Below are 20,466 nucleotides of genomic sequence, written 5' to 3'. Positions count from 1 at the left end.
TGCAACGGATGCACTAGAGCTATAAATGTATGAAAGCTCATCAAAAGAAACTAAGTGGGTGTGCATCCAACTTGCTTGCTCACGAAGACCTCGGGCATTTTGAGGAAGCCCATCATTGGAATATACAAGCCAAGTTCTATAATGAAAAATTCCCACTAGTATATGAAAGTGACAAAATAAGAAACTCTCTATCATGAAGATCATGGTGCTATTTTGAAGCACAAGTGTGGAAAAAGGATAGTAACATTGTCCCTTCTCTCTTTTCTCTTTTTTTTTTCTTTTTTTTATTTGGGCTTCTTTGGCCTCTTTTTTTTTGCTTCTTTGTCCTCTTTTTTTATTTGGGCTTCTTTGGACTATTTTTTTATTTATTTCTTTCCTCACATGGGACAATGCTCTAATAATGATGATCGTCACACTTTTATTTACTCATAACTCAATGTTACAACTCGATACTAGAACAAAAATATGACTCTATGTGAATGCCTCCGGCGATGTACCGGGATATGCGATGAATAAAGAGCGACATGTATGAAAGAATTATGAAAGTGGCTTTGCCACAAATACGATGTCAACTACATGATCATGCAAAGCAATATGACAATGATGGAGCGTGTCATAATAAACAGAACGGTGGAAAGTTGCATGGCAATATATCTCGGAATGGCTATGGAAATGCCATAATAGGTAGGTATGGTAGCTGTTTTGAGGAAGATATAAGGAGGCTTATGTGTGATAGAGCGTATCGTATCACGGGGTTTGGATGCACCGGCGAAGTTTGCACCAACTCTCGAGGTGAGAAAGGGCAATGCACGGTACCGTAGAGGCTAGCAAATTGCAGAAAGGTAAGAGTGCGTATAATCCATGGACTCACATTAGTCATAAAGAACTCATATACTTATTGCAAAAGTTTATTAGCCCTCGAAGCAAAGTACTACTACGCATGCCCCTAGAGGGATAGATTGGTAGGAAAAGACCATCGCTTGTCCCCGACCGCCACTCATAAGAAAAGCACTCAAAAGAACACCCCATGCTTCAAATTTGTCACACAACGTTTACCATACATGCATGCTACGGGACTTGCCAACTTTAACACAAGTATTTCTCAATTTCACAATTACCCAACTATCATGACTCTAACATTACCACCTTTATATCTCAAAACCATTATCAAGTATCAAATTTATCATAGTATTTAATGCACTCTGTATGAAAGTTTTTATCATGCCCATCTTGAATGTCTATCATATTAGGACTAATTTTATAGCCAAAGCAAATTACCATGTTGTTCTAAAAGACTCTCAAAATAATATAAGTGAAGCATGAGAGATCAATAATTTCTATAAAATAAAACAACCACCATGCTCTAAGAAGGTATAAGTGAAGCACTAGAGCAAATGGCAAACTACTCCAAAAGATATAAGTGCAGATCAATGAGTAGTTGAATAATTATGTAACTATGTGAAGACTCTCTAACATTTAAGAATTTCAGATCTTGGTATTTTATTCAAACAACAAGCAAAACAAAACAAAATAAAATGATTCTCCAAACAAAACACATATCATGTGGTGAATAAAAATATAGCCTCAAGTAAAGTTACCAATGAACGAAGATGAAAGAGGGGATGCCTTCCGGGGCATCCCCAAGCTTAGGCTCTTGGTTGTCCTTGAATATTACCTTGGGGTGCCTTGGGCATCCCCAAGCTTAGGCTCTTGCCACTCCTTATTCCATAGCCCATCGAATCTTTACCCCAGAACTTGAAAACTTCACAACACAAAACTCAACAGAAAACTCGTAAGCTCCGTTAGTATAAGAAAATAAATCACCACTTAGGTACTGTTGTGAACTCGTTCTAAATTCATATTGGTGTAATATCTAATGTATTCCAACTTCTCTATGGTTCATACCCTCCGATACTACTCATAGATTCATCAAAATAAGCAAACAACACATAGAAAACAGAATCTGTCAAAAACAGAACAGTCTGTAGTAATCTGTATCAATCGAATACTTCTGTAACTCCAAAAATTCTGAAATAAATTGGTGGACCTGAGGAATTTGTCTATTAATCTTATGCAAAATAATTAACCCAAAATCACTCTCCAGTAAAAAAATGGCAGCTAATCTCGTGAGCGCAAAAGTTTCTGTTTTTTACAGCAAGATCGCAAAGACTTCACCCAAGTCTTCCCAATGTTTCTACTTGGCACAAACACTAATTAAAACATAAAACCACATCTAAACAGAGGCTAGATTAATTATTTATTACTAAACAGGAGCAAAAGGCAAAGAACAAAAATAAAGTTGGGTTGCCTCCCAACAAGCGCTAATGTTCAACGCCCCTAGCTAGGCATGATGATTTCAATGATGCTCACATAAAAGATAAGAATTGAAACATAAAGAGAGCATCATGAAGAATATGACTAGCACATTTAAGCCTAACCCACTTCCTATGCATAGGGATTTTGTGAGCAAACAACTTATGGGAACAATAATCAACTAGCATAGGAAGGCAAAACAAGCATAGCTTCAAGATTTTCGACACATATAGAGGAAACTTGGTATTATTGCAATTCCTACAAGCATATGTTCCTCCCTCATAATAATTTTCAGTAGCATCATGAATGAATTCAGCAATATAACCATCACATAAAGCATTCTTTTCATGATCTACAAGCATAAAAAATTTACTACTCTCCACATAAGCAAAATTCTTCTCATTCGGAATAGTGGGAGTATCATAAGAAACTTGAATACTATAAATTGTTTCCATATTAAAGGAGTAATGTTCATAAGAAGGGTAATCATAATCATGACAAGTTTTATAAATATAATCATCACTACTTTTTATAGCATAAGTGTCGTCACAATAATTATCATAAGTAGCAACTTTGTTCTCATCATAATCGATTGAAACCTCTTCTAAGATAGTGGAATCATTACTAAATAAAGTCATGACCTCTCCAAATCCACTTTTATAATTATCACAATAATATTCAACACCCTCCAAAATAGTGGGATCATTACTTCCTAAAGTTGACACTCTTCCAAACCCACTTTCATCAATATAATCATCATAAGTAGGAGGCATGCTATCATCATAATAAATTTGCATATCAAAACTTGGGGAACTAAAAATATCATCTTCATTAAACATAGTATCCCCAAGCTTGGTACAAACATTAATTGCAGCAAATAAATTCTCAAACATGTCATTCTCATCAAACATAGCATCCCCAAGCTTGGGCCTTTTCATATCATAAGCATAATCACTCTCATCATTAATAGTATGGATAGCACCAATATTATAGCAACTATTATCATCACAATGAGTAGTAGGAGCAACATCATTTGAGAGGGATGCTTTTTTTTACCTTCGCTTCTCCGTCTTTTCTTTTTTTCTTCGCATCATGTGTTGGTTTAATCCCCTTTTTGGAAATCCTTATTAATGAGATTGATTGAATAGAAGGCTCCTCCTCGTTACCTGATTCATCATAAGAAATAATAGGAGGATATTGGGAAGTCTCTTACCTTTCATTCGTATTCTCTTCATCTTCTATTTGTTTTCTTCTCTTTATGTAATTGGCAATATAAGGATTTTCAATGCAATTCACCGCACAATACATATAAATTTCCTCTAGATCAAAATCAAGAGCTGTCTCAAGGGCAAATTCTGGAATATCCTTAGTTATATGTTTCATTTCTTCATAACCCACAAGAAAACTAAGTTCATTATGATGCGCAAGGGAAATCAAGTCATCACAATTTTTGGACATGATTCGATCATGAAACAATTTGCATTGGATATTTAAATGACCACATTCATTGCAAAGTTCACAAGGATGCCTAAGAAAATTTAAATTTTCAGCAATAACATCTAGCCTTTCTTGCAACCATTTAGTTTCTAAGTACTTATGCCTCTTGCAAAATCTATCTTCCCTATTTGGTGTGTACTTGCAAACTCTATGCACTCCACAAAAATTGACATGCTTATAAGAGACATTTTCATCATGACTAGTGCAATCATCATTAGTATCATGGATATTCAAAGAGTTCATACTAACAACATTGCAATCATGCCCATCATTCAAAGATTTAGTGCCAAACATTTTAACGCATTCTTCTTCTAACACTTTGGCACAATTATCGGAATCCTTATTTTCATGAAAGATATTAAAAAGATGAAGCATATGAAGCACCCTCAATTCCATTTTTTTGTAGTTTTCTTTTATAGACAAAACTAGTGATAAAACAAGAAACAAAAAGATTCGATTGCAAGATCTAAAGATATACCTTCAAGCACTAACCTCCCCGGCAACGGCGCCAGAAACTGCTTGATGTCTACTACACAACCTTCTTCTTGTAGACGTTGTTGGGCCTCCAAGTGCAGAGGTTTGTAGGACAGTAGCAAATTTCCCTCAAGTGGATGACCTAAGGATTATCAATCCGTGGGAGGCATAGGATGAAGATGGTCTCTCTCAAACAACCCTGCAACCAAATAACAAAGAGTCTCTAGTGTCCCCAACACACCCAATACAATGGTAAATTGTATAGGTGCACTAGTTCGGCAAAGAGATGGTGATACAAGTGCAATATGGATGGTAGATATAGGTTTTTGTAATCTGAAAATATAAAAATAGCAAGGTAGCAAGTGGTAAAAGTGAGCGTAAACGGTATTGCAATGCGTTGAAACAAGGCCTAGGGTTCATACTTTCACTAGTGCAAGTTCTCTCAACAATAATAACATAATTGGATCATATAACTATCCCTCAACATGCAACAAAGATTCACTCCAACTTCACTAATAGCAAAGAACAAACGAAGAGATTATGGTAGGGTACGAAACCACCTCAAAGTTATTCTTTCTGATCGATCTATTCAAGAGTTCGTACTAGAATAACACCTTAAGACACAAATCAACCAAAACCCTAATGTCACCTAGATACTCCAATGTCACCTCAAGTACCCGTGGGTATGATTATACGATATGCATCACACAATCTCAGATTCATCTATTCAAACAAACACAAAGTACTTCAAAGAGTGCCCCAAAGTTTCTACCGGAGAGTCAAGACGAAAACATGTGCCAACCCCTATGCATAGATTCCCAAGGTCACGGAACCCGCAAGTTGATCACCAAAACATACATCAAGTGGATCAATAGAATACCCCATTGTCACCACGGGTATCCCACGCAAGACATACATCAAGTGTTCTCAAATCTTTAAAGACTCAATCCGATAAGACAACTTCAAAGGGAAAACTCAATCCATTACAAGAGAGTAGAGGGGGAGAAACATCATAAGATCCAACTATAATAGCAAAGCTCACGATGCATCAAGATCGTACCACCTCAAGAACACGAAAGAGAGAGAGATCAAACACATAGCTACTGGTACATACCCTCAGCCCCGAGGGTGAACTACCCCCTCCTCGTCATGGAGAGCGCCGGAGATGATGAAGATGGCCACCGGTGAGGGATCCCCCCTCCAGCAGGGTGCCGGAACAGGGTCCCGATTGGTTTTTGGTGGCTATAGAGGCTTTCGGCGGCGGAACTCCCGATCTAGGTTATGTTTTGGAAGTTTGGGTATATATAAGAGGTGTTGGCGTCGGGAACAAGTCAGGGGGGTCTCCGAGGTGGCCATGAGGTAGGGGGGTGCGCCTAGGGGGGTAGGGCGCGCCCCCACCCTCGTGGTGGCCTCGGGACTCTTCTGGCCCATCTCCGATGCTCCATGGGCTTCTTCTGGTCCAAAAATAATCTCCGTGAAATTTCATGTCAATTGGACTCCGTTTGGTTTTCCTTTTCTGCAATACTCAAAAACAAGGAAAAAAATAGAAACTGGCACTGGGCTCTAGGTTAATAGGTTAGTCCCAAAAATCATATAAAATAGCACATAAATGCATATAAAACATCCTAGATGGATAATATAATAGCATGGAACAATCAAAAATTATAGATACGTTGGAGACGTATCAATAAACACCGCGGTAACATTTTTTACGAAGGGGAAAAGTTGTTGAAAAACATACACACGGTAACGTGGGTGTGAATATCATGATAATATACGAAGTGCAGATCTGATAACATGTGTATAAACACCTCGCTAACATTGACGAAAGAGGAAAAAGTGGTTGAAAAACATACCCTCGGTAACTTATGTGCAAATAGCATGGTAATATATCAACCGAAGACCTGATAACTTATGTAAAACACTACTGTACTTTTGACCTTGGGAGAAACAGTTGGAGGAAAAGATTACGCCGGTAACTTATGTGTAAATGGAATGGTAATACACAAACAGAAGACTCGACAATTTTTGCACAAACACCGCGGTAACTTTTGATCTAGGAGGAAAAATGTTGTTGAAAAAAATTACCCCGACAACTTATGTGTAAATAGCATGGTAATATACGAACCAAAAACTTGATAAGTATATGTAAACACCGCGGTAATTTTTGAATTATAAGATCTAGTATGTGGAAACTTCATGTTTTTGTCACTCGCTTTTTGTATGCCACCAGGCTTCCTCTCAAAATCATACTCCTAATAACCTACGCTCAAAACATGATGATAACTTTCACCCGGGAAGGGGAGTTGTTCAAACATACCCCCCCCCCCCCCCCCCAGTTAAACTTTGTGCAAAGTTACCATGGTACACATGTTATTGTTATTGTGCTTCTGACGCTATAGTTATCGACCTTCGCATGATATATTTACCAGCTTTATCATGTCAATTTTTTTGTTACCAAGGTGTTAATATTAAAGAAATCATGATGCACATGCCATAGTTATCATGCTACTCATGCCAAAGTTATCAAGGCTAAAATTAACCTTTTCGTGTACATGGTAGAAAGAAGAAGGATTCAAGTTCCGTTGTTTATGTATTGTGGATAACAAGTTAGGATGGTTGGGTTGGTTATTGGGTGTAGTGACTAATTAGTAAACCTGGGTTCAAGTCTCCTTGTAAGCGCTTTATTTCTTTTTCTTTTCCACCTACACTAACCGGCATAAAACCAGGAAAGATAAGAAAACCGATCTGAAAAAAATCAGGAGAAAAAATTTGGTGAAAGCATTCACAACTCGGTCAAAGGGGAGTGATCGAGCCAACTGGCCTCAACGCTTGATCGAGCGGGCTACCGACCGAAGGAGAGCGATCGAGCAGGCAGGTTGCCTAATGGTCGTGCGGTCCTAACGGGCACACATGTGCCAGTTATCACTGTCCTTATAATTAATCTGGACGAAATTTCTTACTCGTGCAACTAGCTGTTCTCCCCATTAAATTGTTCTATCTACTATCTGTCCATCCAAACTACTATTGCTCGGTGCCTTCATTCAATAGATAAAGATCTCAGCCGCGCAAACCCTAAATCCAAAATTGAGGAATTGGGGAATGCATGAATGGCACCTCAAATCAGGCCGACGCTTCGGAGGTGCTTTAGCAGGCTTGTCCTCAACCGGATCCTTCTCGCCGTCGTCGTCCTCTTTGGGTGTGTCTACCATGTATACATCATATGTGGTAGTAGCCGTCCAGCATCCGGTGAACGGTGGGTTTTAGCCTTGCTCATCTACATCATCGTCGTCCATACCGTCGATGTCTTCGGAGGCGTAGTCGAGCATGTCGATTAAATCCTCGACAGTGGCTACGAAGTGGGTGGTGGGTGGGATGTAAAATTCCCCGCTTCAGCCCCTAGTATGGGCTGGGTGTAGTTCGGCAATGATTCCTCTGCAATAGCGAGGGATCGCATTAGGTCCAGAACCTCGCTTAAAGGCGAGGGTTGGACGGGGAGGCAAGAGTCTTTGGGGCTAAGTGAGGCGAAGACCTCCTGGTCGCGCTTGCCTGCCGCAGCCCTCGGGAGTCTGAGATTAGGACCCGGACACGATTCGGCCATTCAGTGACGGGTGGAATCCGGCCAGGCTCCGGGCTTGCCGATGACACGGTCCTATCCGGATCTGCGGCAGTGAGCTCCGCAGTTGTAGAGAGTCCGGTGGATTCTAAGCTCCCATCCCCGGACCTAGTAGTTTGCTCCGGATCTAAGGCCAGAGCGGCGGTCGGCGTCGCGAACCCCTCGAAGATCAAGTCTCCTCGGAAATCAGCGACGTAGTTCAGATTTCCAAAACTGATTTGATGACCAGGGGCATAGCGGTCGATTTGCTCCAGGTGGCCAGTCGAGTTGGCACGCAGTGCGAAGCCGCCGAATACAAAAATTTGTCCGGGGAGAAAAGCCTCCTTCAAGGCGGCATTGTTGTAGACGATCGATGGAGCCATCGAGCCTTCTGACGACGACACAGTGGAACTCTCAATGAAAGCACCAATGTCGGTGTCAAAACTGGCAGATCTCGGGTAGGGGGTCCTGAACTGTGCGTCTAAGGATCGAAGGTAACATGAGGTAGGGGACACAATGTTTACCCAGGTTCGGGCCCTCTTAATGGAGGTAATACGCTACTTCCTGCTTGATTGACTTTGATGAGTATAGGGGTTACAAGAGTTGATCTACCTCGAGATCGTAATGGCTAAACCCTAGATGTCTAGCTGTATGATTATGATTGCCTCTACGGACTAAACCCTCCGGTTTATATAGACACCGGAGGGCCTAGGGTTGAAACAAGGCCTAGGGTTCATAGTTTCACTAGTGCAACTTCTCTCAACAATAATAACATAATTGGATCATATAACTATCCCTCAACATGCAACAAAGATTCACTCCAAAGTCACTAATAGCGAAGAACAAACAAAGAGATTATGGTAGGGTACGAAACCACCTCAAAGTTATTCTTTCTGATCGATCTATTCAAGAGTTCGTACTAGAATAACACCTTAAGACACAAATCAACCAAAACCCTAATGTCACCTAGATACTCCAATGTCACCTCAAGTACCCGTGGGTATGATTATACGATATGCATCACACAATCTCAGATTCATCTATTCAAACCAACACAAAGTACTTCAAAGAGTGCCCCAAAGTTTCTACCGGAGAGTCAAGACGAAAACGTGTGCCAACCCCTATGTATAGATTCCCAAGGTCACGGAACCCGCAAGTTGATCACCAAAACATACATCAAGTGGATCAATAGAATACCCCATTGTCACCACGGGTATCCCACGCAAGACATACATCAAGTGTTCTCAAATCCTTAAAGACTCAATCCGGTAAGACAACTTCAAAGGGAAAACTCAATCCATTACAAGAGAGTAGAGGGGGAGAAACATCATAAGATCCAACTATAATAGCAACGCTCGCGATACATCAAGATCGTACCACCTCAAGAACACGAGAGAGAGAGAGAGATCAAACACATAGCTACTGGTAAATACCCTCAGCCTCGAGGGTGAACTACCCCCTCCTCGTCATGGAGAGCGCCGGAGATGATGAAGATGGCCACCGGTGAGGGATCCCCCCTCCAGCAGGGTGCCGGAACAGGGTCCCGATTAGTGTTTGGTGGCTATAGAGGCTTTCGGCGGCGGAACTCCCGATATAGGTTATGTTTTGGAAGTTTGGGTATATATAAGAGGTGTTGGCGTCGGGAACAAGTCAGGGGGGTCTCCGAGGCGGCCATGAGGTAGGGGGGTGCGCCTAGGGGGTAGGGCGTGCCCCCACCCTCGTGGTGGCCTCGGGACTCTTCTAGCCCATCTCCGATGCTCCATGGGCTTCTTCTGGTCCAAAAATAATCTCCGTGAAATTTCATGTCAATTGGACTCCGTTTGGTTTTCCTTTTCTGCAATACTCAAAAACAAGGAAAAAAATAGAAACTGGCACTGGGCTCTAGGTTAATAGGTTAGTCCCAAAAATCATATAAAATAGCACATAAATGCATATAAAACATCCTAGATGGATAATATAATAGCATGGAACAATCAAAAATTATAGATACGTTGGAGACGTATCAATAAACACCGCGGTAACATTTTTTACGAAGGGGAAAAGTTGTTGAAAAACATACACACGGTAACGTGGGTGTGAATATCATGATAATATACGAAGTGCAGATCTGATAACATGTGTATAAACACCTCGCTAACATTGACGAAAGAGGAAAAAGTGGTTGAAAAACATACCCTTGGTAACTTATGTGCAAATAGCATGGTAATATATCAACCGAAGACCTGATAACTTATGTAAAAGCACTACTGTACTTTTGACCTTGGGAGAAACAGTTGGAGGAAAAGATTACGCCGGTAACTTATGTGTAAATGGAATGGTAATACACAAACAGAAGACTCGACAATTTTTGCACAAACACCGCGGTAACTTTTGATCTAGGAGGAAAAATGTTGTTGAAAAAAATTACCCCGACAACTTATGTGTAAATAGCATGGTAATATACGAACCAAAAACTTGATAAGTATATGTAAACACCGCGGTAATTTTTGAATTATAGGATCTAGTATGTGGAAACTTCATGTTTTTGTCACTCGCTTTTTGTATGCCACCAGGCTTCCTCTCAAAATCGTACTCCTAATAACCTACGCTCAAAACATGATGATAACTTTCACCCGGGAAGGGGAGTTGTTCAAACATACCCCCCCCCCCCCGTTAAACTTTGTGCAAAGTTACCATGGTACACATGTTATTGTTATTGTGCTTCTGACGCTATAGTTATCGACCTTCGCATGATATATTTACCAGCTTTATCATGTCAATTTTTTTGTTACCAAGGTGTTAATATTAAAGAAATCATGATGCACATGCCATAGTTATCATGCTGCTCATGCCAAAGTTATCAAGGCTAAAATTAACCTTTTCGTGTACATGGTAGAAAGAAGAAGGATTCAAGTTCCGTTGTTTATGTATTGTGGATAACAAGTTAGGATGGTTGGGTTGGTTATTGGGTGTAGTGACTAATTAGTAAACCTGGGTCCAAGTCTCCTTGTAAGCGCTTTATTTCTTTTTCTTTTCCACCTACACTAACCGGCATAAAACCAGGAAAGATAAGAAAACCGATCTGAAAAAAATCAGGAGAAAAAAATTTGGTGAAAGCATTCACAACTCGGTCAAAGGGGAGTGATCGAGCCAACTGGCCTCAACGCTTGATCGAGCGGGCTACCGACCGAAGGAGAGCGATCGAGCAGGCAGGTTGCCTAATGGTCGTGCGGTCCTAACGGGCACACATGTGCCAGTTATCACTGTCCTTATAATTAATCTGGACGAAATTTCTTACTCGTGCAACTAGCTGTTCTCCCCATTAAATTGTTCTATCTACTATCTGTCCATCCAAACTACTATTGCTCGGTGCCTTCATTCAATAGATAAAGATCTCAGCCGCCGCAAACCCTAAATCCAAAATTGAGGAATTGGGGAATGCATGAATGGCACCTCAAATCAGGCCGACGCTTCGGAGGTGCTTTAGCAGGCTTGTCCTCAACCGGATCCTTCTCACCGTCGTCGTCCTCTTTGGGTGTGTCTACCATGTATACATCATATGTGGTAGTAGCCGTCCAGCGTCCGGTGAACGGTGGGTTTTAGCCTTGCTCATCTACATCATCGTCGTCCATACCGTCGATGTCTTCGGAGGCGTAGTCGAGCATATCGATTAAATCCTCGACAGTGGCTACGAAGTGGGTGGTGGGTGGGATGTAAAATTCCCCGCTTCAGCCCCTAGTATGGGCTGGGTGTAGTTCGGCAATGATTCCTCTGCAATAGCGAGGGATCGCATTAGGTCCAGAACCTCGCTTAAAGGCGAGGGTTGGACGGGGAGGCAAGAGTCTTTGGGGCTAAGTGAGGCGAAGACCTTCTGGTCGCGCTTGCCTGCCGCAGCCCTCGGGAGTCTGAGATTAGGACCCAGACACGATTCGGCCCTTCAGTGACGGGTGGAATCCGGCCAGGCTCCGGGCTTGCCGATGACACGGTCCTATCCGGATCTGCGGCAGTGAGCTCCGCAGTTGTAGAGAGTCCGGTGGATTCTAAGCTCCCATCCCCGGACCTAGTAGTTTGCTCCGGATCTAAGGCCAGAGCGGCGGTCGGCGTCGCGAACCCCTCGAAGATCAAGTCTCCTCGGAAATCAGCGACGTAGTTCAGATTTCCAAAACTGATTTGATGACCAGGGGCATAGCGGTCGATTTGCTCCAGGTGGCCAGTCGAGTTGGCACGCAGTGCGAAGCCGCCGAATAAAAAAATTTGGCCGGGGAGAAAAGCCTCCTTCAAGGCGGCATTGTTGTAGACGATCGATGGAGCCATCGAGCCTTCTGACGACGACACAGTGGAACTCTCAATGAAAGCACCAATGTCGGTGTCAAAACTGGAGATCTCGGGTAGGGGGTCCTGAACTGTGCGTCTAAGGATCGAAGGTAACATGAGGTAGGGGACACAATGTTTACCCAGGTTCGGGCCCTCTTAATGGAGGTAATACGCTACTTCCTGCTTGATTGACTTTGATGAGTATAGGGGTTACAAGAGTTGATCTACCTCGAGATCGTAATGGCTAAACCCAAGATGTCTAGCCGTATGATTATGATTGCCTCTACGGACTAAACCCTCCGGTTTATATAGACACCGGAGGGCCTAGGGTTGAAACAAGGCCTAGGGTTCATAGTTTCACTAGTGCAACTTCTCTCAACAATAATAACATAATTGGATCATATAACTATCCCTCAACATGCAACAAAGATTCACTCCAAAGTCACTAATAGCGAAGAACAAACAAAGAGATTATGGTAGGGTACTAAACCACCTCAAAGTTATTTTTTCTGATCGATCTATTCAAGAGTTTGTACTAGAATAACACCTTAAGACACAAATCAACCAAAACCCTAATGTCACCTAGATACTCGAATGTCACCTCAAGTACCCGTGGGTATGATTATACGATATGCATCACACAATCTCAGATTCATCTATTCAAACCAACACAAAGTACTTCAAAGAGTGCCCCAAAGTTTCTACTGGAGAGTCAAGACGAAAACGTGTGCCAACCCCTATGTATAGATTCCCAAGGTCACGGAACCCGCAAGTTGATCACCAAAACATACATCAAGTGGATCAATAGAATACCCCATTGTCACCACGGGTATCCCACGCAAGACATACATCAAGTGTTCTCAAATCCTTAAAGACTCAATCCGGTAAGACAACTTCAAAGGGAAAACTCAATCCATTACAAGAGAGTAGAGGGGGAGAAACATCATAAGATCCAGCTATAATAGTAACGCTCGCGATACATCAAGATCGTACCACCTCAAGAACACGAGAGAGAGAGAGAGAGAGATCAAACACATAGCTACTGGTACATACCCTCAGCCCCGAGGGTGAACTACCCCCTCCTCGTCATGGAGAGCGCCGGAGATGATGAAGATGGCCACCGGTGAGGGATCCCCCCTCCAGTAGGGTGCCGGAACAGGGTCCCGATTAGTTTTTGGTGGCTATAGAGGCTTTCGGCGGCGGAACTCCCGATCTAGGTTATGTTTTGGAAGTTTGGGTATATATAAGAGGTGTTGGCGTCGGGAACAAGTCAGGGGGGGTCTCCGAGGCGGCCATGAGGTAGGGGGGTGCGCCTAGGGGGGTAGGGCGCGCCCCCACCCTCGTGGTGGCCTCGGGACTCTTCTAGCCCATCTCCGATGCTCCATGGGCTTCTTCTGGTCCAAAAATAATCTCCGTGAAATTTCATGTCAATTGGACTCCGTTTGGTTTTCCTTTTCTGCAATACTCAAAAACAAGGAAAAAAATAGAAACTGGCACTGGGCTCTAGGTTAATATGTTAGTCCCAAAAATCATATAAAATAGCACATATATGCATATAAAACATCCTAGATGGATAATATAATAGCATGGAACAATCAAAAATTATAGATACGTTGGAGACGTATCAATAAACACCGCTGTAACATTTTTTACGAAGGGGAAAAGTTGTTGAAAAACATACACACGGTAACGTGGGTGTGAATATCATGATAATATACGAAGTGCAGATCTGATAACATGTGTATAAACACCTCGCTAACATTGACGAAAGAGGAAAAAGTGGTTGAAAAACATACCCTCGGTAACTTATGTGCAAATAGCATGGTAATATATCAACCGAAGACCTGATAACTTAAGTAAAAACACTACTGTACTTTTGACCTTGGGAGAAACAGTTGGAGGAAAAGATTACGCCGGTAACTTATGTGTAAATGGAATGGTAATACACAAACAGAAGACTCGACAATTTTTGCACAAACACCGCGGTAACTTTTGATCTAGGAGGAAAAAAGTTGTTGAAAAAAATTACCCCGACAACTTATGTGTAAATAGCATGGTAATATACGAACCAAAAACTTGATAAGTATATGTAAACACCGCGGTAATTTTTGAATTATAGGATCTAGTATGTGGAAACTTCATGTTTTTGTCACTCGCTTTTTGTATGCCACCAGGCTTCCTCTCAAAATCGTACTCCTAATAACCTACGCTCAAAACATGATGATAACTTTCACCCGGGAAGGGGAGTTGTTCAAACATACCCCCCCCCCCCCCCCGCGTTAAACTTTGTGCAAAGTTACCATGGTACACATGTTATTGTTATTGTGCTTCTGACGCTATAGTTATCGACCTTCGCATGATATATTTACCAGCTTTATCATGTCAATTTTTTTGTTACCAAGGTGTTAATATTAAAGAAATCATGATGCACATGCCATAGTTATCATGCTGCTCATGCCAAAGTTATCAAGGCTAAAATTAACCTTTTCGTGTACATGGTAGAAAAAAGAAGGATTCAAGTTCCGTTGTTTATGTATTGTGGATAACAAGTTAGGATGGTTGGGTTGGTTATTGGGTGTAGTGACTAATTAGTAAACCTGGGTTCAAGTCTCCTTGTAAGCGCTTTATTTCTTTTTCTTTTCCACCTACACTAACCGGCATAAAACCAGGAAAGATAAGAAAACCGATCTGAAAAAAAATCAGGAGAAAAAAATTTGGTGAAAGCATTCACAACTCGGTCAAAGGGGAGTGATCGAGCCAACTGGCCTCAACGCTTGATCGAGCGGGCTACCGACCGAAGGAGAGCGATTGAGCAGGCAGGTTGCCTAATGGTCGTGCGGTCCTAATGGGCACACATGTGCCAGTTATCACTGTCCTTATAATTAATCTGGACGAAATTTCTTACTCGTGCAACTAGCTGTTCTCCCCATTAAATTGTTCTATCTACTATCTGTCCATCCAAACTACTTATTGCTCGGTGCCTTCATTCAATAGATAAAGATCTCAGCCGCCGCAAACCCTAAATCCAAAATTGAGGAATTGGGGAATGCATGAATGGCACCTCAAATCAGGCCGACGCTTCGGAGGTGCTTTAGCAGGCTTGTCCTCAACCGGATCCTTCTTGCCGTCGTCGTCCTCTTTGGGTGTGTCTACCATGTATACATCATATGTGGTAGTAGCCGTCCAGCGTCCGGTGAACAGTGGGTTTTAGCCTTGCTCATCTACAGCATCGTCGTCCATACCGTCGATGTCTTCGGAGGCATAGTCGAGCATGTCGATTAAATCCTCGACAGTGGCTACGAAGTGGGTGGTGGGTGGGATGTAAAATTCCCCGCTTCAGCCCCTAGTATGGGCTGGGTGTAGTTCGGCAATGATTCCTCTGCAATAGCGAGGGATCGCATTAGGTCCAGAACCTCGCTTAAAGGCGAGGGTTGGACGGGGAGGCAAGAGTCTTTGGGGCTAAGTGAGGCGAAGACCTCCTGGTCGCGCTTGCCTGCCGCAGCCCTCGGGAGTCTGAGATTAGGACCCGGACATGATTCGGCCCTTCAGTGACGGGTGGAATCCGGCCAGGCTCCGGGCTTGCCGATGACACGGTCCTATCCGGATCTGCGGCAGTGAGCTCCGCAGTTGTAGAGAGTCCGGTGGATTCTAAGCTCCCATCCTCGGACCTAGTAGTTTGCTCCGGATCTAAGGCCAGAGCGGCGGTCGGCGTCGCGAACCCCTCGAAGATCAAGTCTCCTCGGAAATCAACGACGTAGTTCAGATTTCCAAAACTGATTTGATGACCAGGGGCATAGCGGTCGATTTGCTCCAGGTGGCCAGTCGAGTTGGCACGCAGTGCGAAGCCGCCGAATACAAAAATTTGGCCGGGGAGAAAAGCCTCCTTCAAGGCGGCATTGTTGTAGATGATCGATGGAGCCATCGAGCCTTCTGACGACGACACAGTGGAACTCTCAATGAAAGCACCAATGTCGGTGTCAAAACTGGCAGATCTCGGGTAGGGGGTCCTGAACTGTGCGTCTAAGGATCGAAGGTAACATGAGGTAGGGGACACAATGTTTACCCAGGTTCGGGCCCTCTTAATGGAGGTAATACGCTACTTCCTGCTTGATTGACTTTGATGAGTATAGGGGTTACAAGAGTTGATCTACCTCGAGATCGTAATGGCTAAACCCAAGATGTCTAGTTGTATGATTATGATTGCCTCTATGGACTAAACCCTCCGGTTTATATAGACACCGGAGGGCCTAGGGTTGTATAGAGTCGGTTTATAGAGAAAGGAATCTTCATATCCAAACACCAAGCTTGCCTTCCACGTCAAGGAGAGTCCCATCCGGACTCGGGGGATGCCTTTTATCATGTATCTTCACGACCCACCAGTCCGGCCCACGCCACATAGCCCGAACGCCCGAGTACCCCATAATCCAGGACTCCCTCAATGGGCAGCCGGATAATGAAGATCATCATGTGTCCAACGCGAATGAGATAATGTCAGATGTTGATGGAAGTAGGAAGAGGGTCTCTGTACTGTCAATAACCGATCCTAACAAGCCAGCTTTTCCAGGACCTGCAGCAAGTATGGCACTTACACTCCCCAGATCATCAACTCCAGTTAGTCCTCCCCCAAGGATCCTAAGAAGGCAAGGATGGGTGATAAAAATCTGCTTCGGAAGAATCAAGCAATGGACAAGAACAATGCACAACATCGGCGACCTCCCGTGCGGATGATCGCCGGGCGCGATGAATCTCATATGTTGGAACTGCCACGGCGCGGGCAAAGCCACGACAGTTCGAGAGCTTTGTGATATTGCGAGGCAATTTGTCCCGGGCCGTGCTCTGCATTGTTGAGACGCAAATACCAAAAGCACATGTCGAGAGTTTGGCTGAAATATTAGGATTTGATCATTCTTATGTTGTAAGTAGCTCAGGCCGCAGTGGTGGGCTAGGTTTGTTTTGGAACAATGGAATAAATATTGATGTGTTTGGTTATTCGGAGTATCATATTGATGCCACCGTTACATCTCTGGGATATGATGATTGGAGACTAACTTGCGTCTATGGTGAAGCCCAAGTCAGTGAGTGCTACCGAACTTGGTATCTCCTAAAATCCCTAGTGTCTGCTAGTACCCTGCCTTGGCTGTGCGTAGGAGATTACAATGAAGTTCTTCATCAACACGAGCATGTGGGAGCAGGCCAAAGAAGATCACAGATAGCTGGGTTCAGAGATGCCATCGACGTGTGCTCACTCGTGGACTTAGGGTACCAGAGCCTCCCATGGACATTCGAGAAGAAGACGGCGGGGGAGGTTACTGTCGAGTCCGCCTTGACAGAGCATTAGCTAGCAATGAGTGGAACGCCTTGTTCCCTCATGCCAGTCTTTTCCATGAGTCCAGTGCAACTTCAGAGCACGGACCGATCCGCCTCCAGTTGGAAATGCCTAGCGCAATGCATGCAACAAAGAAGTTGTTCTGTTATGAGATGTACTGGGAGGAGATGGTGACAAGAAAAAATACAGGCTGGACAAATGGAGAGTGGTTTGTAGGCCGAAAGACAAGGTGGCCTCGAAATTCATGACCTAGATGTCAAGAATGAGGCACTGCTCAGTAAATGGTTGTCCAAACTTCTTACTGAGGATGGTGTTTGGCAAACCATGCTGTGCAACAAGTATCCAGGCCAAAAGGCGGTGTCTCGGACATATTGAAAACCTGGTGACTCGCACTTTTGGGCTGGCCTAATGGCGGCAAAGAAGCATATCTTTCTCTTTGAGTCTTTCACGATAAAGGACGGGTCGGAGATTCGTTTCTGGGAAGACACTCTATAGGAGCTCCCGTCTCGCTTATAGCAAGACATAGTGTGTTCTCGCGTCAGGTGCTTCATAAATGGCCGACCGAGGTGCGGGAGGCCGTGGCCTTTTTTTCCATTTTTTTGTTATTTTTTCTTTCTTTATTAACTTTCTTTAATACTTCCAAATATTCTAAATAGTATATTCCAAAAAATAGTTTACGTAAAACATTTGAACAAAATGTTGTCTAAGCATTTGAAAAATGTTAAATGTGTATAAAGATTTTTTTCTCGTGTATATACAATATGTGTGAAAAAAGTTGATAATATATTTAGAAAATGTTAATCAAGCATTTCAAAAACTGTTAAACAAGTATTCGAGAAATGTAATCAAGCACTTGGAAAATATTAAATGTGCATAGAAAAATTGTTTACCAGGTAATATAAAAATGATAAACTGTGTATAGGAAAAATATGTTAACCATGTATTTAAGAATTGCTAATGATGTATTCGATAAATGCTACTAAAGCATTTGAAAAAGGTAAAATGTGTATAGAAAAATTGTTGACCATGTATTAAAAAATATTAACCAAGCATTTGATGATATATACAAAAAATATGTAATCTGTGTGAAAAAATTTGATCATGTATTTACAAAATGTTAATCAAGCATTTGACAAATTGACAAAAATGTATTTGAAAAATGGTAATCAAAATTTAATAATTTTAAATGCGTCTAGAATTTTTTTGACCATGTATTAAAAATATGAATGCTGCCTTTGAATTCTTTTAATCAAGCATTTCAAAATGTGTACAGAAAAAATGATCACCATGTATTCAAAAAATGTTAATCTTGTATATGAAAAATGTTCATGAAACAATTGGAAAATGTTGAAAATATTTATAGAAAAAGCTGTTGACAATGCACTAAAAATATGTTAAAATTATATTTAAACAATTTTGAATGTGTATTAGAAAAATTTTCTTGAAGTATACGGAGGTTGTAGAATGAAAAACAAAAGAAAAAAATGAAAACTGAGAAAGAAACAAAAGAAATCAAAGTAAAAGTAAAACGAAAAACCCCGAAGAAACGAGTGCAAAAAGAATGGAAAACAGTGAAAACTGATAAAGAAACAAAGAAATAAAAAAACCCTTCAATAACCAAGAAAGAAACAAAAACCGAAGGAAAATGAGAAAGAAAATAAAAACCTATGAAAACCATGAAAGAAACGAAAGAGAAACCAAAGAAAGACGAAAGAAAAGCACAAAACCGAAGTATAACAATGAAAAAAACGAAAACCAAAGAAAGCCGGAGAAGAAATAAGAAAACTTAACAAAAAAGGAAACAAAGAAAGAAAAAAAGATGAAAAAACCTAAAGGAACACATCCGTGAAGAACCTACGAACCAACGAAATGAATAAAACCAATTGGGCCGGTCCATATGGGTGTTGTGCAGGAAAGCTTTAGCGAGACGGATGCATGTCGCTATAAGAGAGACATATCATTTGTGCATTTGCATCCCCTAAAAAAGAGTTATGGATTCACGCAAAATGGCCAAAGCATACTAACCGGGCTGATTCCACGCCGTTATGCCGAGTCAAGGCCCAAGCATACCAGTACATCCAGAAGGCCCATGCCAATGGACAACATTCCCTCCCCTTTCTTTTCCATCTTTGGATATAATTGTCGCATACTAACCTCTGAAACCCCATGCATTTTTAGGTGTTCTAGCGCAAGCGAGATGCCATGGCAACATAGTGCAGTATACAATTACAATATACCAGCACAATAGGTTGCGAGTGAGAGCCGCCCAAAACCACCCGGAGCATTGCGAGGAAGTGCTTGCAGGAATGAGGAATCAAATCACGTCCCCAAGTCAACATGGGCGATTCATTGATTCATTGATGCAATGGCATGTTTTTTGTAAATAAGAAGAAAAATAATATAGTCTAGGATCGGAATATAATCACTACGGGTCAATCGAGCTAACCTAGCTAGTAAGTAGTAACTAACGTCCATTTGGCCCTTATATGCCCTAAAAATTGTTATGGAACTTCAATCTACCATACAAGATTAAGATCTTGTACTGATTGGTGCTTCACAGGAGAATTTGGTCCAGAGATATTTAGCTTCATATCGCATGGGTTGGGGGATAAGAAATATCTTCTCCGTGTCCAATTGCACGTTTGTATGGGTTCAATGTGCACTGAATTCCCTTTGTGTACCTGATTTTATCACATTTATTTGATGATTGACTCTTTTTACAAGAAACTTCCCTTCAAATGAAAGTAAGATGTGTGTGAGTATAGCAGCCACTATTTAGGTAATCTAGAAAGCAAGAAACAATGCTTGATTTCACTGATGATGCCCTAATGACCCTGATCTCAATGCAATTGTTGACAAATTGTTTCCACATAACTCATTCTACCACTGCATCATTTTTATGTTATATTTAACCGCTTATCTCTTGATATTAATATGTATTCTCTTTAATAAAACACATTTAATTGCT

This window comes from Aegilops tauschii, chromosome 2 (assembly GCF_002575655.3).
Source record: "Aegilops tauschii subsp. strangulata cultivar AL8/78 chromosome 2, Aet v6.0, whole genome shotgun sequence".
Lineage (NCBI taxonomy): Eukaryota > Viridiplantae > Streptophyta > Magnoliopsida > Poales > Poaceae > Aegilops > Aegilops tauschii.
Note: the sequence above shows the minus strand (reverse complement) of the source record.